At 46.9% G+C, this 25,604-nt stretch overlaps 2 long non-coding RNA genes across 4 annotated transcripts in view; one reads left to right on the top strand and one right to left on the bottom strand.

Annotated features, from left to right (window-relative positions):
• LOC135368902 (uncharacterized) overlaps positions 1–21,866 on the bottom strand; it is a 119,624-nt gene extending 97,758 nt beyond the window's left edge. For both annotated transcript variants that reach the window (XR_010414893.1, XR_010414892.1), the window contains exons 1-2: positions 21,645–21,866; positions 16,793–16,899 (exon numbers count right to left, since the gene is read on the bottom strand). This is a non-coding gene — a long non-coding RNA (uncharacterized LOC135368902). The remainder of the gene's footprint in view (positions 1–16,792; positions 16,900–21,644) is intronic.
• On the top strand, positions 9,030–10,530 carry LOC135367972 (uncharacterized). 2 transcript variants are annotated; one of them, XR_010414603.1, is made up of 3 exons: positions 9,030–9,370; positions 9,442–9,633; positions 9,706–10,530. It is a non-coding gene; the product is annotated as an uncharacterized LOC135367972 (long non-coding RNA). The 2 variants fall into 2 exon arrangements; XR_010414602.1 differs by lacking the exon at positions 9,030–9,370 and having other exon boundaries at positions 9,398–9,633.
• Positions 21,867–25,604: the final 3,738 nt, after the last annotated feature.

The following is a 25,604-nucleotide window of genomic DNA, read 5'->3' as shown; positions in this document are numbered from 1 at the left end:
CCCTGTATATACCTCGTCTGCTTTCAGCGCACGTATATATATATATATATATATAGAAGCCGACGAAGGCTGTTAATTGGCACGTCAAAGGTAATGAATGGAGTTGGGTTGACACCGTTTCATTTGCCGGTCATTTATCAGATGCAATTAGAGTTTCATTATTTGCGGAGCTGAAACTCGTTTTCACCCGAATCGTGATGGCGCAGAAGATTATTTTCAACACACCAACGAGCTCGTTTTTCGACGAGACCTCACACAAGCGTGGTTTCTACAGCGGGAAAATACATTGGTGGAGTCGGGTGTATATCACTCTAAGAAAAAAAAGGGTGTGAAAAGGTGGCTTCTATAGTTGTTATACGAAAATTTATTGAAGACACGAGGAACTTATCAAGCAACAAGCGACTAAGAAACTCAACAGTTGTATACTACACTGTATACACGGGTAACACAGTCTCCACAGACTCTCTATATAACCACATAAACGCACACTCTTAAAAAATGAACTTCACCGCATAGCACACGCTCCTAGACCACCATCATCTCGAATTATATTGTTATCTGCCCGGATTTGTTGAAAACGGGAGGCGTACGCCTTTTTTGTGACAATTATGAGCAGCATAAGTGTCATAAAAAAAGGCGTACGCCTCCTGTTTTCAACAAATCAGGGCAGATAACGATATCAATCGAGATGATGGTTGGCTAGGAGCGTGCTATGCGGCGAAGCTCTATTTTAAGCTGTCTGGGGGTTTTCCTGGGTTTTCCTCAAACGCTTTCAGACGTACACTCTTAAAAATAAACTTCACCGCACAGCACACGCTCCAAGCCAACCATCATCTCGAATTATATCGTTATCTGCCCGGATTTGTTGAAAACGGGAGGCGTACACCTTTTTTGTGACAATTATGAACAGCATAAGTGTCACAAAAAGGCGTGCGCCTCCCGTTTTCAACAAATCAGGGCAGATAACGATATCATTCCAGATGACTGTTGGTTAGGAGCGTGCTATGCGGTGAAGCTCTATTTTAAGCTGTCTGGGGGTTTTCCTGGGTTTTCCTCAAACGCTTTCAGACATACACTCTTAAAAATTAACTTCACCGCATAGCACATGCTCCAAGCCAACCATCATCTCAAATGATATCGTTATCTGCCCCGATTTGTTGAAAACGGGAGGCGTACGCCTCTTCTGTGACAATTATGAGCAGCATAAGTGTCATAAAAAAAGGCGTACGCCCCCCGTTTTCAACAAATCCGGGCAGATAACGATATCATTCCAGATGACTGTTGGCTAGGAGCGTGCTATGCGGTGAAGTTCATTTTTAAGAGACGCGTATGTCGGCACAGTTCCCTTAGAAGTCGGCCCAGGACGCACATTCCCCCAGGGCGTCAGTCGTGACGTTGCCCACCTCTGTGAGGCCCACAACGGCGAACCCTTTCATCATCATCATCATCACCACCACCACCACCACCACCATCTATTTTAACAGTGTACGCGCGATCTACATTTTATGTAAGGCGAACGAACGTACTCAATAGTGATAGACAAAGCGCCGGCGTCAACACCCCTTACACAAACCCCTTCGGGTATAGACTCTTCACGGTTGGCTCGCCCTTACAGCAAGCACAAATATGTCCAACACAGCGCTGCCTGGTGAGAAAAAGAAGAAAGCCAAGACGCCTGCGCTGGATGGTCGACTGGTCTGCATGGATGGCATTCGAGCGAACAGAGCACTCAGGCCAGGATGGCTCGTAAAAAAAGGCTCCCGCAATCCTATCACCAAGAAGCACGTTCGAGGCCCTGTAATTCAGCGCATATCGAAACCGTTTTATTGTTTACAAACCGTTTCGCTCTCCCAACACAAGTTGTGACCGCAACAATAAAAAGCCGGCCCTCGTAAAGTGACGCATTAACGAGCCACCGCTGTTTATGCTTTCTCGGACACACACACACACGCACAGTCGGTCGGCAAATGCAGATTTATCCGGCCCATTTTCTTCTCCCCGCTGAGATGCCGGCTGGGGCGGCGATTCGCCAAATGAGCCGTGCCTTCCACCACCACCACATGGTTGCTCCGTCCGTTGCTACCCGTGCAACCACAAGGGGGCAACTCCATCACCGTGGAGTAATGACAGGGCATCCCGTACCAGTTGGGACGGTGGCTGAGTGACGGATGAAGCGGCCTGCACCTATAATCATGCGTCATCCTGTTGCGAGTGGCTGCCACGTCGTTATACTTCGCCCGATGAATGAGTGACCAATATCTGCGCAAGACATTATTATGGAAGACGTGCTCGGCACGAACCCGTGAATATCCGCCTTGCCGATGGTTTCATTACACCGTTTCTGACAGGAGTTTGTTTTAAGCGCGCGGGGAGAGAGGCGACTTAGTTGCTTTGCGAATACCGGCGATAATGGCGGCTATACACGAGGTATGACGTTGTTCTTGTCGCGCTTCACAAACGCTCCGGTATGCGGAGAAGCCTTATTTAATGTCTGTTCTCACTACTTCGCCACGTAGACATCCACTGTCACGTTGGCAACCTACAGTTGGCAATACGACATCCACTGTCACGAGGGCCGGTCGTCTGCTTCGACTAATCGTCGCAGACGACACAGGCTTTCTGTGGCTATACCAGTGGCTCCCCATGCGGCTGATGACGGCTCGTCTTCGTAACTACGGTCGCCCAAAGCGCATCGTGATTGGCGGACTCTTAATGACTACGTCACGTAGCGACTAGTCTAGGGTTTCCAGCGTGAGCGGCTGCATGTGGCGCGTAAACAGTGAAAGGGTGAATATATAAAGTACGGATGTCGTCTGCTTCAGTGAATAGCCGCAGACCATTTCCAACAGAGGCTTCTTGTGGCTATTGGCTCCCCATCCGGCTGATGGCGGCTCATCTCCATACTGACGGCAACAGTAAGCACGTCGTGATTGGCTCTTAACGACACTATGTTACGTCGTTTAAGCGGTCGGGCTTTGTTTCTTCAGATGGTGCCGGTTTCACTCGTGGTCTAAAAGTTACTAGGAACCCAGTTCGGGTTCCGGGTTCCAGCGACTTGAGCGTGGTCGCCGTGGCTTCAAGAGTGAGCGCAGCAGCTGGCCAATACGAGACAAGCGGAAGCAAATCGGTAAGACACTAAACCGATGCTTTGCGGGACAGGTCATAATGATACCAACAGATTGTGGAGATGCTGCGTCGCCTGCGTAATCGTTGGCTGTTGGGATGGACGCGATAAAGCTGCCTCCATTGATGTCTCTTCCTGATACTGCGGCTGAAAAGTACCCATCTGTGGCGCCATCCCATTCCGAGGCGCACCGCCCACGGTCCCGTACTACAGAAGGGGCGGGGGATTGCAAAGCGAGGATTCATCTTTGATGGGGCTTTTGTGCGGAGTTCCGAAACATCATTTGCAAGTTCAAGGCTCTTCTTTAATAGAAAGGTGCTGCGATATTTATTATTAGTTTTCGTTACTTTTAATGAGGCACCGGAGCATGTATATAGTACCCAAAGACTTACGCTCGTAAAAAATTGTTGTTTCGCACAACTTTCAGACGAAGTTAATGATGTACACCCTTAAAAATGAACTTCATTGCATAGCACGCTGGTATAGGCAATCATCATCTCGAATGATATCGTTATCTTCCCTGATTTGTTGAAAGCGGGAGGCGTACGCCTTTTTGTGACACTTATGCTGTTCATAATTGTCACAAAAAAGCGTATACGTCTCCCGTTTTCAACAAATCAGGGCAGACAACGATATCATTCGAGATGATGATTGCCTACCAGCGTGCTATGCGGTGAAGTTCATTTTTAAGGGTGTCGCCTGCGACATCAATACTCACACTCTAAAATCAGAACTTCACCGCAGAGCACGCTGTGCGCCAACCATTGCCACGAATGATATACCCTTAGAAATGAACTTCACCGCATAGCATGATCCAATCCAACCATTATCCCGAATGACAACGTTATCGCTCCTGATTTGTTGAAAACGGGAGGCGGAGCCTATTCTGTGCCGTGCATAATGCACACAAAATAGGCTACGCCTCCCGTTTTCAACAAATCACGGGCGAGAACGTTGACACTCGGGATGATGGTTGGCTACACTCTTAAAAATGAACTTCACCGCATAGCACGCTCTTAGCCAACCATAATCTCGAATGATATCGTTATCTGACCTGGTTTGTTGAAAACGGGAGGCGTTCGCCATTTTTGTGACAATTATGAACAGCATAAGTGTCACAGAAAGGCGTACGCCTCCGGTTTTCAACAAATCAAGGCAAATAACGATATCATTCGAGATGATGGTTGGCTAAGAGCGTGCTATGCGGTGAAGTTCGTTTTCAAGAGTGCAGGAGCGTGCTATGTGGTGAAATTCATTTTTAAGAGTGTAGGTTTATATCGCTTCTGATTCGAGGACAGAGAGGGGCGTACGCCTTTTTGTGACAAGTATGGACAGCATAAGTGTCACAAAAAAGGCGTACGCCTCCCTCTCTCTTCGAATGAGATGCAGGATGCGTTTTTAGAGTGCAGGACAGGCCAGCACAATGCAACCGCGTTATACATGATGATAGGCGCATGCACTCACATCTGCACTGCAGGAACGACGCCTCGAAGCGTCGACGTGTAACGCTGCCACCTGGATTATTTGCGACATCTGTAGCCGTAACTTTTCAAGTTACAAACCCCTTCCATTACCCGTCAGTAACGGCGATGCTTTATTATGTACGACACACACTCGAACAATGGCAGAGGGGGCGCCGCGATCGCGCCGCGGCATATTTGCGGTCGTCCATGCATGCGAGTCCGTCGTATATAGGGAAGCACAATATGCGCGGCATAAATACGAAACCATCCATCGCCGAGGCAAAAAGATGAGTCCTTCCAAAGATAGATGAAGTGACAGATGAAAAGATGAATGTAAATAAATGGAGGCGCAGGAAACGGATGATTGATGATGGCCCCGTCTCTGGCAGCCAGCGCCAATATTAAGCGCTGACAAATGATCTGGTTGCAGACGACGAAAACTTTGCAGCTTTCCACCCTGATTGAAATGGAAAAAGTTGCTCCTCCGTCTTTATTCCCGGCAAAGATGGATGGCGCCACCGAAGAGGTTGATTGTTGCCAATGAGCGCTGCGCATGCATGCGTGCTAGGTGATGGATGCACCTCCATTGCAATACAGTGGGGACGAAGAAAGAGAAGAAGGAAAAAGAAGAAGACACCCGCATATATATATATATGGGTGGCATTCAATCCATATTCTTTCGCATACACTGCCGTTGATCTACCCCGTCTGTTTCCTCATCTTACGAACTGCTCTTTTTTTTTTTTTTTTATCGTCTTCACGACTTCTTTCTCTATATACGTATACCGGCGTTCTTTCTCGACTTTATGCCGCGTAATGTTAGGCCTAATGTTGTTTCGAGTTTCCTCCAAATATGAATGCTCAATAGTTGGTACTATATATATATATATACGTGTTAGGAACATCCGGGCACTGTCGATGCAATGCACGCGGGAAATGACACCCTAACCGCTCGCTGATTCAGCGGCCGCGCTTCGGTAATGATGATGATAGTCGACGTCGAGAGACGACTTTGACCGTGGGCGGCGCCACTGGAGGGTACCTTTTAGAGGGCTTTCTGAAGGCTAATTCCCGGAACTACGCTTCCTTTCTGAAATGCCATTTGTTGTATGAAAACACAAATGGTACAGCACGAGGTTCGATCGCACTAAAGGAAAGCGATTTTAGTCTAAATAAATAAATAGTCTAATTATTCTATCATTCTATATGGGACAAAAAGGACGATAAAGGATAAAATGGGTACACTTAATTATTTCTTCCCTGTCAACGTTGCCTGTACTCGGTAGTTATTGCTGCCTTTTAACACGGACTAAGTGTACGAGCAAAATCAACCTGTTTTTCTTTTTTTCTCTTTTTTTGTCGCGAAAGATGCTTCATCTTCGATTTTCGCCCTTTTCTCTCTCTCTCTTGCTTCTTTTTAAAATTCCGTTTCTTCCGTTAAAGTTCCGCGAAGCAACTGTGGCTATAAGCGGCGTACAGACATGGACAGATGGAGAGAGGACAGCAGGAAGGAGCGGGGGACAGAGGGGGTTAGTATATGCGTCCTGGGCCGACTTCAGGCGGAACTGTGCCGACATTCGTCCGGAGAGCCTGCCGGAAAACCCGGGGAAATCCTCAAAAAAGCATAACTGGTGCCGCGGGTTTCGAACCCGCTTCACCTCTCAAGTCTCGGCGTCATTGGCGGCGTCGGTGGTCATTCCAACCACTACGCGAGATGGTTTTGGCATTGCTACAAGTTAATACATTACTTCACTACTTAATTAACTGCTACATTAACAGTTAGACGTAGAATGCGTCTTGAAGTTCTGAACATTAAATATGCGTGTGTGTTCACGCAGGGCATGACCGCCCAAGCAGCACAACATGCTGGCGCATTGTGAGACCAATATTGGCAATACCGGCCCAATATCGGTCCAATCTTGGACAAATATTCGGCCGACATTGCCAATATTGGGCCTTCATGTTGCGCTGCTTGGGCGGATGGCCACGGCATGATGGCCAAACACTTCCTAATCTGCTCGTTCAGTCATGTTTACCCCGTGCTCTGTCAAAATGTTCTTGCTATGTTCTTGCTTTCTATGCAAATATATCTTGGAAGCATATTTTCCGGACGGGACGCACGAAAGGAATCATTGCACACTCCGGAACGAGGCCGAAAGACACGCAGTACAGTGTAGTCAGACCTTACATGTCAGTATTGTTCAATACTCGGGGACGTTGGTATTTGGACGTTTTCAATAAAAGCGGTAAAGACACCACACAGCCTTGAAACAGATGATGGTGGTGGTGGTGATTGAACTGCTCGGCGTATAGTCGACCACGTTCAGGCGGACGATAGAGCTTCACCACATATCACGGTGAAGGCCAATCCTTGCACAGAACACTCTTCAAAATGGTGGTGGTGGTGGTGAAGGTGAAGGGGCTCGTCGTTGACGGCCTCACAGAGGTGGGCAACGTCACGACTGATGCCTCTGGAGAACGTGCGTCCTGGGCCGACTTCTAAGGGAACTGAAATAAGCTTCAGTGCATAGCACGCTCCTAGCCAACCATCATCCGGAATGAAATCGTTCTCGCCCCCGATTTGTTGAAAAGGGGGCGTACGCCTTTTTGTACAACTGATGCACGGCGAGCCGATACTGCCATCACCGCACGCCCCCTTGTGATGATAGTTGTGATTTTGTGATGATAGTTGGCTATAGGAGCGTGCCAGGCGGCGAAGTTCATTTTTGAGAGTGAATGATACATATTGTCGCTCCTGATTTGTGGAAAGCGCGGGGCGTACGCCCTTTTGTGACAATTAAGATAACTGCATAAGTGTCACAAAATGGCGTGCGTCTCCCGTTTTTAACCAAGGAACGATGCTTTCGGGATATTAGTTTGCTATAAGAGCGCGCTATGCGGTGAAGTTCTGTTCGAGGAGTGTAAAGGACACACACCACACTCTAAAAACAGAACTTCACCGCATAGCACGCTGTGCTCCAACCGTTGCCGACAACGATAGGATTATCTCTTCTGATTCGAAGACAGAGGGGTGCGTACGCCTTTCTGTGACAATTTTCATATACAGTGAACCCTCGTTATTATGACCATGGTCGTTCCCGAAAATTTTGGTCATAATGCGGAATTGTCATATTAACGGGGGTATCTGCAGAGGTTTCACAGCAATGTTCCCCAAAAGTATGGTCGTAAAGCGCGTATGTCAGATTATCGGGGGTCATATTAACGAGGGTTCACTGTATCCAAATTGCCACAAAAAGGCGTGCGCCCACCTCTCCCTTCGAATCAGAAGCGATAACCCTATCATTCGTGGCAATGGTTGGCGCACAGCGTGCTATGGAGTGAAGTTGAAGTTTTTAGAGTGGATAGCCACATAGAAACACCCCTCACAGCATCTCGGTGTGTCTGTGCAGTTTCACTGTGTGTCCTTTGTGAAGCCTTTTAGCGATTTATTGAAGTCAAAGTAGTCAAAGAGGGAGGGAGCCAAACGCATCGCGGCGGTCACGGTGATGACAGCTGCGCTGGAGTTTACCGAAGTTGCGCAGACAAAAATCTGGTTCAACATTCGAGGTCACGTAATATCCCTATACGAAACACCATCAAGCTCACTATTATTCCCATCGACCGAACATATCTGAAATCGAGCATCACGAACCCTCCCCTACCGTTAATAATTCATCCACCAACCGAGATGACTTATACTTCGGTTAAAATATACCCCACCTACAGCCTTCTCTTTCTTTCCCTCTCTCACTCTGAACTAACCCTGCGTAGAGGGTGCCTAACGATGTCTTTTATGTAGTGCTCAACACAGCCAGTGCGTGTTCGTCCCTTCTCGTTTTCAACAAAACGAATGTGCAAAAAAAAAAAAAAATAGGTCTAAAGAACCTGTATACGTGGCTGGGAAGCACGGTGCAACGTTGAAATATATTTGAAGACTGTCGCAATCCTGTCTTCTAAAAGTAGTAATTCATCATTTCTTCGAAACGTTAAAAGTTCCGCGAAATATTGCGAACGAGATGTCAGAAAGATGCGGGCTCCAGAATTTGCATGCACTCTTAAAAATGAACTTCACCACATAGCACGCTCCTAGCCAACCATCATCTCAAATGATATCGTTATCTGCCCTGATTTGTTGAAAACGGTGGGCGTACGCCTTTTTTGTGACACTTATGCTGTTCATAATTGTCACAAAAAAGGCGTACACCCCCCGTTTTCAACAAATCAGGCCAGATAACGATATCATTTGAGATGATGGTTGGCTAGGAGCGTGCTATAAGGTGAAGTTCATTTTTAAGAGTGTGGAATGAGTTACGCGATGTCGAAGTGGCTAACTTCGAGAAATTTACTACGTATATAGCTCTCTCACCATTTGAGAACATATTGAAAAATATCGTACTATACTGGACATAGATTCCACACTCGTTCTGAAATCCAGGATGCTGACGTCAAGTTTTCACCAAGGAATGTCTTGGTCGCTTTGGGAGCGTCACGGAAGCGCGGGTAACTCCTGGTGCTCTACTCATGCCTCAGACTTCGCACATACCGACACAGATGACCTCCATGGTACAACAGGAGAGAACAAGCATCGCGAAACTCAACCACTGCGGAGAGTGACACCTTGATCCCTCCTGATTTCTGTAGTGAGTGGCAGCGACGCTCGGCTCTAGCACCTGCTGAGGATGGTCCAGGATCTGGCTGATGCCATCCAGTTCTTCCGGTTTGAACTGGCCATGCGGGGGTCGTAAGAAATAGATTCATTTTGCACTTGGTTCGGGTTGTCGAGGTAAGGTTTAAAAGGCCAGGTTTTGAATGAAATTCGCTGTCTTCATAGTTTTCCTCCTCGCCAACGTGCAGGACTGCTGGTATGCGGAGCCGAAAAGTTGCGACACTCCCTACAAAGTTCGCTACGAAGCCCCTGGGCCCTGACGAAAACTTCCATGCGAGGTGTTACTGTACTTTCTTCCGTCGTCAACGTGGGATCTAGAAAAATTCGTCGCAGAATGTGCGTCTTGCTGCCCATATCATCGTCATCGTCATCGTCATCATGTATTTATCTCTCTCTTTTGCTGCCAGAAGTTTCTGTAATGCCGGGTTATCACCGTGAAACTCTGTTTGCAGACGTGGACAGGTGGAAATAAGAGGACAGTAGTGGAAGGCAAGGGAGACGGGACACGCGTCCTAGGCCGACTTCACGGGCGTGCCAACATCTACACAACAAGTCCATCGTAAAACGCAAGAAAATCCCTCAAAGCGTACAGGCGCAGTGGTGCCCCACGATGCCACCACGTCTAACAGACCTTTCCTTGTTTTTTAAACAAATGACGTCATTGTGTTCGACAGCGCCACCAATTTGGTAGAGTTGAACTACGGTTCGTCCCCGAAAGCCACGGTCTTGAGGGCATTACGACGGTCCCTGAAAAGGACGCGACCTTCGGTCCTACTTTTCTTTCATTAGGATATAGGAGGCAGCGAACAAGCGCCCTTTCGTAGAACCCAGCCTTCGCCTTCCGATTTGTTTCGGTTTCGATCTGTCTACCAACGTCATGATGACGTTTCTCGGGTAGAGGTCATGGCTCTATAGGCCTAAACGTATTACTATAGGCCCGGGACTGCTACAATATAGATACCGCTCGTTTATATGCTGTGCTGCTTTGCTGCTAACTTTCGCAAGGGTTCGACCGAACAACAGTATGGGGCAGGTTAAAGTCGTGCGGAACACAAATTTCGCCATTATTGTAGCCTCGCGGTTCCCCGAGGAGAGAGTAATTGTATGTCCATGCATGCCCGGAGACGCCTTCGCGTATAGTTGTGCTGCGTTTCATAAAACAGTGAAAGTGCCATAAATTGGAAGAAACGCGACCATTTTGCGGCGTTAGCGTGAATACTTAAGCGGCATCCGGCCGCTCGGAAATGGTGTCATAACTCATAAAACCTTCAAGTGGCTGCTTCGTTGTCTGTCGTTTTATAAATAATTAGGGAACTCCGGGAACGACTCCCCCGGTGGATGCCACTAAAGTATGAAATGGAGCTGACACACACACACGCAGAGGCTCGGACAAGGTATTCGGACAGCTGGCGAGATATTGTTGAAATGTGTACAACGTGCGAGGCTCCGCGGGATTTATGCAGCTTTCTACCCCAAAGAGCTCAAAGTTTTCATTATTAAACGCATCTCTCATGACCGGTGTTGAGTAAACGTGCATTTAACTTAGAATAGTAGGTTGCGGTGCTTCGATTGATTGATTGATTGATTGATTTCTAAAAGAAAAAGTGGAGATGTTGCTTCGATATGGTCGTTAACTGTATTCATTACGCATTCTCACTGCGTGCACTGCTAACCCGAACGGTGACATCATGCAGAGACGCTGGTTCCTGGATCATTCCTGTATTGGTTCTCAGGGTCACGTGATTGGTTCTGTGACGCGCCCGAATCCGCAGCTTGTACATTGTAATGACTATTACTCTCTTTCGAGTAGGGTTGCCACCTTTCGTAGTGAATAATACCGGCTGAGGGAGAGGAGGTGAAATAGAGGGAAAGGGGGCAAGGATCGCGGGAAAGGGAAGTGGGTGAGGGGTGGAAGAGCACACACAGAAAACAGAGATAGAGAGAGAGCTCAAGATAATACGAGGAAACATATGTTCCTGTGTGTAATAATAATAATAATGAATAACTAAGAAAGAACTGGTGACTGCGGAGTTGGGGCTATGCTCCAGATTTATTCAAGCTGTAGTGGAATGTTGAAGGGAAAACCCCGCAAAAGCCCATATGAAAGGTCTTGAGTCACAAATACCGGCAAAAGGCTGCCGGTATCACCTTCCTACCGGCAACCGGCAGAGCGAGCAAATAACCGGCGGTGCCGGTATAATACCGGCCTGGTGGCAACCCTACTTTCGAGACAATAGACATAGTGTTTCACGAAAAATGAGCCAAAGTTTAAAAATAGAATGGTTCATTGGACACCAAAAGGACGGACTCTAAAAGGACACCTTTCCATTATCATCACTTTCTCGTCCCTTCTACAAGCGCAATGGGACAGTGTACGACTCATCACACCATCATCCCATTTATGTGTGTGTGTGCATAGCGTTATCGTTGGTGCGAGGATATACTCAAACTACTCTTTGCTTCGTAATTAGTGAAATTAATCAGTCAGTTTTTTTAATTACAAGGATTAGAGCCAAAATGTCCGATGAGAAAGTTGTAGCGGGCGATACAATAATACGAAACCTGTTGAATGCAACTTCGTATCTCTAACAGATCTTTTTTTTTTTTTTTTACCGGCTCCAAAGACTAACTTTCGGATTTGCAAAAATATCGACGCGGGAGTCAATGTCAAGCCAAAATGTCAATGATAACTGTGACTAGTGAGTAGTTCCATAACAGGCCGCTCGAGAGCGCTGTGATCCGGCGCTCCTGGCGCGGTCCGCGACAGGTCCAGGATCCGTTAGAGGTACAAAGTTGCAATCAACGGGTTTCGTGTCGTTGTATGGCCCGTTACAACTTTCTCATTGACATTTTTGGCTCTAATCCTTATAATTAAAAAGCTGACTAATTAATTTCACCAATTAGTTAGTTAATTAATTACAAAACAAAAATGGTGTCCTCACATACGCAGTCTGTCTTTTTTGTGTGCGATGAACCATTCTATTTTTAAAATTTGGCTCATTTTTCGTGAAACACCCTGTCGACGTATAGATGTTTATGCGAAATTTGAGGATTATTTGTATAGCTCTAGGGAGTAAAGTTTCAAGGTCAGAGACTAAACTAGGAGTAATTGCAATCTAGCGGACTAGAAGCAGTAATTATAATTACTCCCCAATTTGCTGCTTTTTTACTCAGGGTGCGGCAGTACTGGCAAAAACCGTAATGTGCAGCTTAAATTTGATAAAAAAAAACACCTATAGAGTGACTGTACACTACCTTGCCAACTTCTTTGCCCTCCATTTGTCGAAATAATAAAAAGAGGGGGGATTACCCAATTAGATGACGGTTTAATTAAAGGTCGCCGAGGAGCCATAGCAGGCAGCGAGAAACTAAGAAAGAGTCCCGTACCGAGGCGGGCGTGATGAACGACTGGGTGCTGACCTATCCCTCTTCTTCACGTACCTCCGGTGCTACCTTTCGCCCGCACCGCGATCAATCATGTCCCGCAAATGACCGCTATAAATCACCTTCGCTGGACGTTCACCAAATAAATGGCTCAACGCGGGGAGAGAGCTGATGGATGGGCGGCCATTGTTTTATCGTATGGTGGCCGCTCTATGCATCCGAGAGCGCCCCTCCCGTCTCCTGGTCGGAGAAAAATGGTGCGCGGCGCGCTGTCTCCAAGCTGCCGTGAAGAGAACAGAAAGCTTTAATCTGGTCGGCGAGTCTTTCCCCAAAGCTGGCCCATCTATCACCCGCTCGTCGGCCCCCCTCGCAGCAATCAATCTGGCAAATTGCGCCCGCCGAGTACGAGCTCGGTGGTCTCTCTTGCATACGGGAAATATCTTGTCGGAAGCGCGCCCATTTTAGCGTCATTGGCGGCGGAGACCCCCCCCCCCCCCCCCCCCCCCCCCCCCCCCCCCCGCAGAGAGGTCCCCGTAAGCACTCAAACTCAAAAAATATGCTTCGAAACCTCTATACAGAAGCCTTTTCTGCCTGAGTGCTCTTCGCGAATCATTCCGCATGAACGTATATCTCCAAAAGGCTATTCGTGGTTACGGCAAAAAAGGTCGGCCTCAGTGATCGGGGAGCGCGGTGGCGTATAGCCACGGGCAGTTACCGGCGCCTATGTAAGCAACAACAACAACAACAACAATAAATGAAGGAGAAGTGATGATGACATGGGATGTTTCCCCGTGGTACACTCTTAGAAATGAACTTCACCGCATAGCATGCTCCTAGCCAACCATAATCTCGAATGACATCGTTATTTGCCCTGATTTGTTGAAAACGGGAGGCGTACGCCTTTTTTGTGACACTTATGCTGTTCATAATTGTCACAAAAAAGGCGTACGCCTCTTGTTTTCTACAAATCAGGGCAGATAACGATATCATTCGAGATGATGGTTGGCTAGGAGCGTGCTATGCGGTGAAGTTCATTTTTAAGAGTGTATAGCCACAGGACCCTACCCCACTTCACACAGCGATTAATATGAGAGGATGAATTATGATGGACGCGAAGGCGACGACAGGTGGGAGTTCTGTAAGTAGCATATACTTCGATAGTTCTGAGATTATGAGCTTTTCAAGCTATATTTCAAATCTCGTAATCATATAGTAGCTCATCATGAGTAACAACAACACCAAATAAGTAATGGTGATGTATACAGTGGGATAGTTCGCCGCTGGGATGGTGGGATGGAGGTGGCACCCTATCCCATCGCCTGATGGGGAGAAGATGGTGAATGTAACACTCCATATGTAACATATGCGCGTCTTCAATGCGCATCGACTGTCTTGAGCCACGTAAGTCAGGCGGATTGAATTCGATGCGCTATCCTGGCGCATTGACTGTTTACATGCTCGTATTCAATGCGACAAGTCGAGTCGATGCGAGCTTCTGTCGCATTTATGTAAGAGCGGCTAATAATAGTTATCTCGTGACGTAGAGCCTCGGGATATGACCATTGTCATTACCGATCACAGCGAGAAAAAAAGAAAGAAAGAGAGAAGCTTATAACAGACTAAAAGCACAGCTAAAACGGAAAATATAATATGTCACAAAGTAATGCGCAGAGTCCACGGAGAGTCTGAATGATCATTGAAAGCAATGGCCATACATGCGACACCCAGCGTGTACCTGTCAACCCTTCAGGCAGTATTGGATCCAATGCTATATACTTTGGAGGTGGACATCGTGTTCAATGGCCGTTGGTTTGAATGATCATTCAAACTCCCCCGTGTGACCAGGGTATAATATCCGATAAGATTCGCTCGACGGCGGCAACCCAAGGGCAGACCGAGTCAAAGCTACCATTGCAGAACATGATACCCACTTCACTCCTGTCTAGTGGAAAGCGTGGGGCGCCTGGTGGTGGTATTTGTTTGGCACAATTAGCGCAACTGCACAAGTATAACAAAAAGACGTATTCCTCTCCTTCTCAACAAATCAAAGGGGGGAGAGACGGCGCCGCACACGACACGCTTGCACGCAAAAACAACAGCGAGGCCAGCGTCCATTGCGTCACGGTCTGACCGACCGCTACCGACACCACCAAGAGACAAAGCCTTATCGCTTGAGCAACGTGACGTAACAATTTACAGTCCGCCAATCACGACGTTGCTTTCAACGGCAGTAGTCATACACTCTTAAAAATGAACTTCACCGCATAGCACGCTCCTAGCCAACCGCCTACTCGAATGATATCGCTGTGTGCCCTGATTTGTCCAAAACGGTAGGCGTACGCCTTTTTTGTGACACTTATGCTGTTCATAATTGTCACAAAAATGGCGTACGCCTCCCGTTTTCAACAAATCAGGGCAGATAACGATATCATTCGAGATTATGGTTGGCTAGGAGCGTGCTATGCGGTGAAGTTTATTTCTAAGAGTGTACACTCTTAAAAATGAACTTCACCACATAGCATGCTCTTAGCCAACCATCATCTCGAATGATATCGTTATCTGCCCTGATTTGTTGAAAACGGGAGGCGTACACCTTTTCTGTGACACTTATGCTGTTCATAATTGTCACAGAAAAAACGTACGCCTCCCGTTTTCAACAAATCAGGACAGATAACGATATCATTCGAGGTAATGGTTGGCTAGGAGCGTGCTATGCGGTGAAGTTCATTTTTAAGAGTGTAGAAACGAGCAGCATCAGCCGCATGGGTAGCCATTGGCAGCCACAGAAGGCCTGTGTTTCAAAATCGTCTGCGGCGATTGGCTGACATATTGGTTGGCTGCTGCGATTGGCGGACATTATATGTCTACGTACGAAGGTGTGAGAGGAGGCATTAAGCAGGCATTCTGTATCTAGGTGGCGCTGCCGCTACGCATCGAACAAGGAACGACACGCACTAACTGCGCCAGAGCAAAAAAACGAGCGCTTATTTTTCACTCTGCCACCAGGCGGGATTTCGCAACAGCTAAAACGTGCGAACCAGTGTGAACAGTCGAAGAGCTTCGCAGCGTGAACGCTCGATAAATGCCAAGATTCTTTTGGGGGGAATGCATGATAATAATCAAAGAGAAGCCATGGGTATAATCAATCAACACTTTAGCGGTTGACCCGAATGTTTCCGAACAGTAAATAAAAACCTTAAAAAACTGAGTCCCTCATGAATAGAACTACATAAAAATGACTAAGGAGAGATCTGTCTGCCCAGGTCACGAGATGCAATATATACGCAATATATTTTTGTGCAACGTGTCTTTCGTATATTGTCCTTAAAGTTCTTGTTCAAACGTCATACCCAAAACACAGAAAAAGAAAAATACGTGATTAATTTCATGTCGCGAAGCGAAGGAACCGAGAAGAGCTGATTGGTTTGAGTTGGCGGTGCTTCTGCTGACGTAACATGTAAAGCGTCCTCGTGTTAGCGAATAGTGTATTCATTAGGGAGTCTTAGAATTAGCGTTTGTTGGAAACGCAAACGCAAAACGTAAACGCTATATCGGACGCAACGGGTCTGACCGCACAGTGTTTATAGGATAGCGTCTCCGTAACGCAAAGCTGAGCTGGCTTGCGATCGTCGCTCGCAGCGCCATCAAAATCAAAAACACAAAGGGATTACTTATTCTAAGCATGCTTTGTTGTTCCTAATAAAAATAGATGCTATCGCAAGACAGCTGACGGTTTTCTTGTGCGTTGGGAAGTTTAGCATGTTCAAAATGCTCACGCCGTTTCTCGTCGGCCGCGATAGCAACGCAGAGCCGCAAAGTCAGCTTTGCGTGGCCTCGCAATTTCCAATAAACAGCGAGCTCGCGCAAAGCGCAAAAGCTAATACAAAGCAAAGCTCAGCAAGCACAGGGGTAGCAAGCCCAACAAATGCGAGCAAAGCGCGGAGCGATGCGCAGTGGCGATAACGCTATTTCTCGCGCACGTAAAGCTCCTGGGCCCGCTATTTGAAAGCTGACGTTTCCGTTCCTTTCACAGTCAGAATTTGTATTCCCTTCGAGTGAGATCGCGTTGTTGAAACAGACCTTCATCTGACGTAAAGGAGATCTCGTCATTTCTGTCTGTTATTACCCGTTACAGAAACGTTGAAAATTACTTACCGCAAGGTTTCTCGGAATACTTCCCGACGTCAGAAGTCGACCTTTAAACTTTTGCGTGGCTGCACAAAAAGTTTCTGTTCGAAACATCCTCGCTCTCTCAACTCAACCTGCCGGAAAGAAAGGGTCTCGGCTGTAGTACATAACGCTATGCCAACACATGTGTATATATGTTCAACTCAATGCCACGGTCTGTGAATGTAAATCAGTGCGTCTTAGAGAGGAAAGTTGGGAAAATATGGTCTTGCACATAATCAACGGTAAGTACACACTCTAAAAGCAGAACTTCACCGCATAGCACTCTGTGCGCCAACCATTGCCACGAATGATAGGGTTATCGCTTCTGATTCGAAGGGAGAGGTGGGCGTACGCCTTTTTGTGGCAATTTGGATATATGAAAATTGCCACAGAAAGGCGTACGCCCCCCTCTGTCTTCGAATCAGAAGAGATAATCCTATCATTCTTGGCAACGGTTGGAGCACCGCGTGCTCCGCGGTGAAGTTCTGTCTTTAGAGTGTAGGTACATATTTTGCATCGGCTACATATATTTGTATTTATTTATTCAACATATAGTCAAAAGGCCTCTAAGGACATTATCTGGAGGAATGGGATCAACAAGATGACAATACGCACATCATAAAGGTTTACTACGCACACGTACAAGGATTTATTAATGATTTGTTCAAATATGCGCTTGTGGTGATCCGTTATTTAGGCTATAACCGGGAAGACAAATCGCGAGTTAACAGAAGCCTTGCAGAAGACAGTTGCATACACTTTTTCTAAAACTGTGCGCAGTCAAAGTGTTCTTACGAAGGCCGCAGAAACAGGTGGACTAGCTTTCCAAAGTCCCTTCCGAAGAACGGAAGCAGAGCACGGCATGAACTCGCTGTCAACAACTTCAATTATAAATCATAGACTGAAAGGTGCCCGATTGAAATCTCTTCTTCGGCGATCCATCATAAGGGATCACGCCACAGTATTCTTTTATTTCGGTAGCTTTATTCATGGGTGCCTCGCCTTATAATGAGCGAGCATATACTCTGGCTCCTCTAGCGTCACTGAATGACGCGAACGCCCGTCCAAGGAGGGGGGGGGGGGGATATATTTATTAGAACAAATCAAAAAAGAAAAAAGAAAGGGAGGAAAGATCAGCCAAATGGGACGTCGGCTTGCTATTCCGCAAAGATAAAAGAAAAATAAATAAAAGAAGGGCTGTTTACAGGGTGTTTTCTCTAACGTGTCCAGAAATTATATTTAAAGCGAGCGATAAAAGAAAAGCAAGTGGTACTTTTCTGCTACTTGAGTAAGAAACAGGTACTGCTTCACTAGTAGCACCTGTTTCTTAGTCAAGTAGCTGAAAAGTACACTCTTAAAAATGATGGTGGTGGTGGTGGTGGTGATAGGGCTTGCCGTTGTCGGCCTCACGTATGTGGGCAACGTCACGACTCACGCCCTGGGGGAATGTGCGTCCTGGGCCGACTTCTAAGGGAACTGTGCCGACATATGTCTTAAAAATGAACTTCACCACATAGCACGCTCCTAGCCAACCACCATCCCGAATGACAACGTTCTCGCCCCTGATTTGTTCAAAACGGGAGGAGCAGCCTATTTTGTGCCGTGCATAATGAGCACAAAATAGGCTCCTCCTCCCGTTTTCAACAAATCTAGGGCGAGAACGTTGTCATTCGGGGTGATGGTTGGCAAGGAGCGTGCTATGTGGTGAAGTTCATTTTTAAGAGTGTGGAGCTCGTTTCTCTTTTATCGCTCGCTCTAAATAAAATTTCTGGACACGTTAGAGCAAACACCCTGTATATCCTAAAGTACGACACGTATATATATATATTTTATTTTTTATTTTATTTTTTTTCATGAATACTCTAACGCGCGGCACAATGCGTGCATCACGTAATGATCCACATATACCGAAGTGTCCATTTTGAGGTTGATCGATAGCAGTTGACGAAAAGGCACCAGCAACAAGTTTGGAGCTGGCGGCGGTTGATCGTGACCGCTGGGGGCAGTTCTGCGGATCGTCGTCACCTTTTGATAACCCCGTGAAGGTATGGCGTGTGGCAAGTACACTCTTAAAAATGAACTTCACCACATAGCACGCTCCTAGCCAACCATCATCCCGAATGGCAACGTTGTTGCCCCTGATTTGTTGAAAACGGGAGGCGAAGCCAATTCTGTGCCGTGCATAATGGCACAAAATAGGCTCCGCCTCCCGTTTTCAACAAATCTAGGGCGAGAACGTTGTCATTCGGGATGATGGTTGGCTAGGAGCGTGCTATGTGGTGAAGTTCATTTTTAAGAGTGTAGTTTAAACGAACCTCCCACGAACTAGCATCCATTATATGCGCTTGCGTTATCCTCCTCCAAGTCCGAAGCTGATGTGGCTCAGGCCTTTAGCAACACCATTGCCGCTCCTTCGAAGGTTGCGACGAGTACCACCTAAATGCTACAATCTTAGAAAATGCATCTATTCGACAAAACTACATTGCATATATACGCACAACACCGTCACAAATTTGACACAATACACGTTTGGCGGCGCCACGTGCATGTTCAACGGCCATTGGTGTCAATGGTCATTGAAGACTTGCCCGTGTGACAGGGATATAAAACAAAAGAAGTCAGCTACGCAGTCATCATGAGCATGCAGCATGGATGGGTCGTGGATAGTTTTTTTTTTAAATTCCGTGTTAGCGCTCAGCGCCGCGAAGCAACTGTAGCTATGAGCGGCTCACAGACGTGGACAGATGGAGAGAGGACAGCAGGAAGCAAAGAGCACTGTTGCTAGGGGACAGACGCTAGGGCGCTCCCGATGGCGTCACGTACTCTCGGAGAACTCGAAACTATCAAGTTTTGCAGGTTCTTTCGAAAATTCCTGGAAGCGTACTGTAATGCTCACAGATGTCATTTCTATTTTACGTGCTGAGACTTTGATGTTGATTTATCTACGAAATAAAATAAAATAAATAGCGTTCTTTCTTGCTTTTTTTTAAGTCGTAGTGTCATCGCGAATGCAGGTCACTTGAAATATGGTGGTCGTCAAAAAAGCCACACAGCGGGAGAATTTGAACCACGCTCCTCTCGATTGCGCCGCTCGAGTGCGCTAATCAATTACACTACGCTGACATCTGCTTTCCCATGACCTACCAACATTGAACTAACCGGGACACACTCTTCACATTCTCTCCTACATTTCATCTCTCTCTCTCTCTCTCTCACTCACACACACACACACATGCAACTGTGTTCGTTCTGTTGTGTGTTTCACCCTCAGAGCCGCTACTTCCCATCAAACGAATGTAGGGGCATGCAAAGTGACGACCGATGTTCTTTTGACTTTGAACTGTGAACTTTGACTGTTTTGCAGGACGACGCGGTTTTATTATGGGACGCCAGACACTTTTGCTCGAAGAAACGCCCAGCAGAGTCGCACCCTACGGTGGAACCTTGTTCGAGAAAAGCTGGGATTGACACGGACACGATTGGGTTGTTTGCAGGGCGGGGATTAATTGGTCGAGACGGCCACCCTGATTTACAGACGCTGTCACCGAGGGGTCGCTGCTGTTAACAACTTGAAGTCTCTTTTACAGCCTCGTAACTTTGAACACCTCCTAAGAAGCCTCGTAAAAGCTTCAAAGGGAAGGCACTTTTACGATAATACTGGAATTACGGAGCGGCACGGAAACATGGCGTGCCGTTGTAGGGTTCTGCTACCTTTGTGGGGCTGTCCCACATGGCGGCCCCCGGGGTCATAAAGATATACATGGACGGTCACTTTCACTGAATCGACCGGTTTTGTCCATCCAGCCCATATCGTTTATCGTCATTATTGCGAACCCAGTAAACTGACTCGATTCCATGGAAATTGCCATAACTTGTAAAATATACAAGGATAGAATCGCGTATAAAAACGAATGTAACGAATAAAAAAACACTCTGCACTCTTAAAAATGAACTTCACCGCATAGCACGCTCCAAGCCTACCATCATCGCGAATGATATCGTTATCTGCCCTGATTTGTTGAAAACTGGAGGCGTACGCCTCCCATTTTCAACAAATCACTGCAGATAACGGTATCATTCGAGATGATGGTTGGTTAGGAGCGTGCTATGCGGTGAAGTTCATTTTTAAGAGTGTAGGTATATGCTCTCGCACTATGCTACACTCTTAAAAGTGAACTTCACCGCATAGCACGCTCCTAGCCAACCATCATCTCGAATGATATCGTTATCTGCCGTGATTTGTTCAAAACGGGAGGCGTACGTCTTTTCTGTGACACTTAGGCTGTTCATAATTGTCACAAAAAAGGCGTACGCCTCCAGTTTTCAACAAATCAGGGCAGATAACGGTATCATTAGAGATTATGGTTGGCTAGGAGCGTGGTATGCGGTGAAGTTCATTTCTAAGAGTGTATACGATGCAAGAAAACTGTTTTAACCGTGCATTATGATTGTGTGTGTTCCCTTCCGTCGTAGTTCTTCGTGACACCCCATGCACCATAGCCATGCCATGTCTCTCTACTCTTCACTGCCTTCCGGACGCTTTCGTTGCCTCAGTGACAGCATCCCTTTTGCCTTCAGTCTTATACAACTTCAAACATACAACAGTGACTTCTGTCTTCTCGTGTGTGGGAAAAGTATTTGAGCCTCTATGCGATACCGCGCAGTAGAAGTCCCCAGCGGACCTTGCCCTGGGTTCTGAGCGACGTTGGGTCCTGAGCACAACGGGCGAGGCACGCAGTGCGTGATGGTAGCGCGATAACGGTGCCCATGATAGCGATAGTGGATGAAAGCGATATAGCGATAACGAAGAAAAGCCAATAAGAATACACTACAGTACCTGACGATGTAGGACAAATGGTGCGGTTAGGGCCCGTTCACACGTGCGACTAAGATCCTCTAGTGTTCCACCCACAAGATTTGGCGGCACTCTACTGATGGACGGCGGCCTTTAGCCGTCCATAAGTGTGAATGAGCCCCTAATCCAAGTGCATGGCGATTTTGAAAGAACGCCCTAGTGCTTCACGTGAACTGTCGTGCAAAACTCGCATTTCGAAGACGAGGAAGCTGGCTTTGCATCCAGCTTCTTGGATGAACAATACAAGCATCTAGAGTGAAGGGAGAGACTTTTTCTTTCTTAAGACAGGCAGTCCTCTTTTAGCTGTCAACATTTTGTTGGCGAATCCGAATAGTAGAAGAGCGTACATTATGGGGGGCGGCGGAAAAAAGAATGGCCAGCAGCAGGTTAAGGAGATGGATGGCGCCGTTGACTAAATGAAGATCAATCGGGCTCACGTCGGAGCTGCGAGCCGAGCAAAAAGAGATTTATTACGTCCCCGGAGCTCCAGTGTTCGTGATCGTCTAAAAGGTGGTCAAAGGCGGCCAAGAAAAATTGCCTCGAGAGAAATTAATGACCCCGCAGATTGGAAGATGAATTGCCGGCCTTTTTGAGGGAGATTTCCTGGTCGGTCGTTAAGTGCGAAAGAGGATTCAGAGAGTCACTTTTGTTCTGCGCCCAAGATGGATTACCGGACAGATTGTTTGCCGCGCGGCCGTGATGGATGCAGCCCTTCGTCCAATAGATCAAAGTTTAGTCCTCCTTCCATGTCAACGACAGATATCGAGCTGGTCTCGCTTTTTTTTTTTAGCAAAACAATGGAACGGAGGGTATTCGTCGCGAGGTTCTTCCTCAAGGCTGCCTTCCTATATGATGAAAAATTTGAGAAAGTCAACTTTGTTTTTATATGGTTTTTTATTATTTTGTTTTGATATAGCGTTAGCGCCGCGAAGCAACGCTGGTTATGAGAGGTGAACAGACGTGGGTGAACAGTGAACCCTCGTTAATATGACCCCCGATAATCTGACATACGCGCTTTACGAACATATACTCCTGGGGAACAATGCAGTGAAACTTCCGCAAATCCCCCCCTTAATATGACAATTCCGCATTATGACCAAAATTTTCGGGAACGACCGTGGTCGTAATAACGAGGGTTCACTGTAGTAAGGAGTGGAAGAGGGGGTCGTACACGTCCGGGGCCGACTTCAGGGGTGTCAACGTCGCACCGGGGGAGTCTGCCGGTATCACCGGTATCAGTGGTTTAGCCTTCCTTCCTTCGTGTCAAAAGTTATCAAATCCGTGATAAAATATTGGAGTACAACATTTCATTCGTCTTTCATTTCTTCGAACGGTTTATCGTTGTTGTTTTCGATACTTCACTATACTGCGAGGGTACGCTGTCGATGTCGAATGTCATTCAGCGCGAATATCATTCGCTGGGAATGACATTCAATTTGCAGCGTGGCAGCGATATTAGCAAGGGCCCATGTATAGTGTATACGTAGCGTCTTCGAAATACACAGCCGCGTAAGATTCAGTCGGATAACGTCATCCGTAATGAAAGGACACCAGTCTCTATTAGGGTTGCCACCAGGCCGGTATTATACCGGCACAGCCGGTTATTTGCTCGCTCTGCCGGTTGCCGGTAGGAGGGTGATACCGGCAGCCTTTTGCCGGTATTTGTGGCTCAAGACCTTTCATATGGGCTTTTGCGGGGTTTTCCGTTCAACATTCCACTACAGCTTGAATAAATCTGGAGCATAGACCCAACTCCGCAGTCACCAGTTCTTTCCTTAGTTATTCATTATTATTATTATTATTATTATTATTATTACACAGGAACATATGTTTCCTCGTATTATCTTGAGCTCTCTCTCGTTCTCTGTGTGTGCTCTTCCACCCCACATCCACTTCCCTTTCCCGCGAGTCTTTCCTCTATACCACATCCTCTCCCTCAGCCGGTATTTTTCAATACGAAAGGTGGCAACCCTAGTCTCTATACGAGAGCCGGCGAGGAGAGCTGGAGAACGTCGACGAGACGACCCGAAATACCGGCCTACGCAAACCTGGTCTTCCCGTTACCACTTGAGAACAGAAACCCGTCTGGCGCGTTCTTTATCGAAAGTGTCAAAATGTTTGTAAATGATGCAAGGCCGTGATAGCGGCTGAGTGATAGCATAATTGTGTTGTCCGCGACCGGTTATTCGTTCGAAAGATGGGTGGTGTCTCGTTGCCATACGGATGTCACGTACGTGCCGGTCATTTATTGTCCGTCCAGGCAGGCGTGAAGCCAGGAGCCTCCGCACGTCGCCGCTTAATTAAGATATGTGCTCCCATTCGTCAGCAGGCCCCGCTGCGCCTAAAGCGAAAAGAGAGTGTTATTGCGGCCCATCGTCTACATGGGGCCGTTCCTTATGACGGCCTCAGGGAGGAACACAGGGCTCCTTTTATCGAGGACCGGCCGCAGGACATTCGGGAATGGTCCGTTTCCGGTGCGCTTATCGTGGACTTGTTGATGGGGCTCCACCACCAGAGGGAAAAACATTTGCCGCCTTCCCTACTGCATTACACGATGTGACTCCGCCGGAAGATCGCTTTCATTGGAGTGTCTGTCCATGGGCACAATCGTCTGCAATGGACTGCATCGTTCGTGCGCAGGATTGCAACGTTTAATGATTATGGGATATCTCTCCGTAAATTCGTGTCTTCTTTGGTGCATTGAAGCTCCATTATTAGTCTTGACGTTCGATGTCGTTGAGAGTGGCAGATTCGAAGCTTCCCTACAAATTGACGGAACTGTAGGCGATGGTATCGGTCGTTACCTCTCGCTTCGAGTCTCGACAGCTTCTGTCACGCGCAATTCTTCTGATAGACGCCGCATGCACTCCCGTCACCTATATATGCCGCAGGCAGTATCGGTAAAGAAATGATACGAGAGAAAAGTTCCGTTCAAAGGCATCAAACGTCGCGTTATGCAATGTTCAAGAAAGGACGTGCGAGACACTGGCAGCCAGATGATGACATTTAGGTTCGTTTTTGGAATTTCTTGCGTTGGCCCTTAATGCCCTCTACCACGATACCAAAAGTACGTCGCCACGCGCCGTGCCCCGACTCAGGGCTTTTCACATTATGGAGTTCACATTGGAGTTCCACAGGGCTGGCCTGCATCTATGACATTCCCTCACTTAGCGTGTACATCCTTATAGTTAGCGCCAATAGTTATTGCAGCAAATTACCCATCATATCACACGTACTGCACGTCCGACAGGATAATAAGATCGTCACATCCCACACTCTAAGAAAAAAAAAAAAGTAATCTGGGGAGTAATTACAGCTTTTAGCCCTCTATATTGTCCCCCCCCCCCAGTTACTCCCCTGACCCGGAGATTTACTCCCCAGCACTGCAAATGGTCTCCTGAATGTAACAGTCTGCGTAAATATGTGCTCTTTGTGAATTTGATGGAATAAGGCTACATAACTTAGCTAACTTACAATTTTCCATCCACACAGAGGAAAAAGTAGTTAGGGGTTCTTTCTTGCGAAATTGTACCCTATATACGTGTCTCAAGGTTTTATATCATTCGACATATCACGGTTTAATTGAAAGTATTTTCATTCATGCGCACGAATTACGTACCTAGACCTGTTAGAACAGAAGCTTGAAGTGCAGTCCCCACTCTGTGACATTCATTTACTCCCGTGCATTTCCTCCTTAAAGGGACTAATTCTTGTGGCAATGCATTTAGTCCCCCAAAGGACTAACATTACTCTTTTTTTTTTCTCTAGTGTGCACTCGCCATAACGACGTCTGGGTGTCTTCACGGTTCCTATACACTCTATGAGGGAAAAAAAGAGTAACTGTAGTCCCTTTGGAGACTACAAGCATCGCCACACCGATTAGTCGCTTTAGAGACTATAAATGCATTGAAGTAAGTATGCGAAATTCAAGGGCTATTCGCT

Source organism: Ornithodoros turicata, chromosome 9 (genome assembly GCF_037126465.1).
Source record: "Ornithodoros turicata isolate Travis chromosome 9, ASM3712646v1, whole genome shotgun sequence".
In the NCBI taxonomy this organism is placed as follows: Eukaryota; Metazoa; Arthropoda; class Arachnida; order Ixodida; family Argasidae; genus Ornithodoros; species Ornithodoros turicata.
Note: the sequence above shows the minus strand (reverse complement) of the source record. Positions and strands in the feature narration are given on the sequence as shown.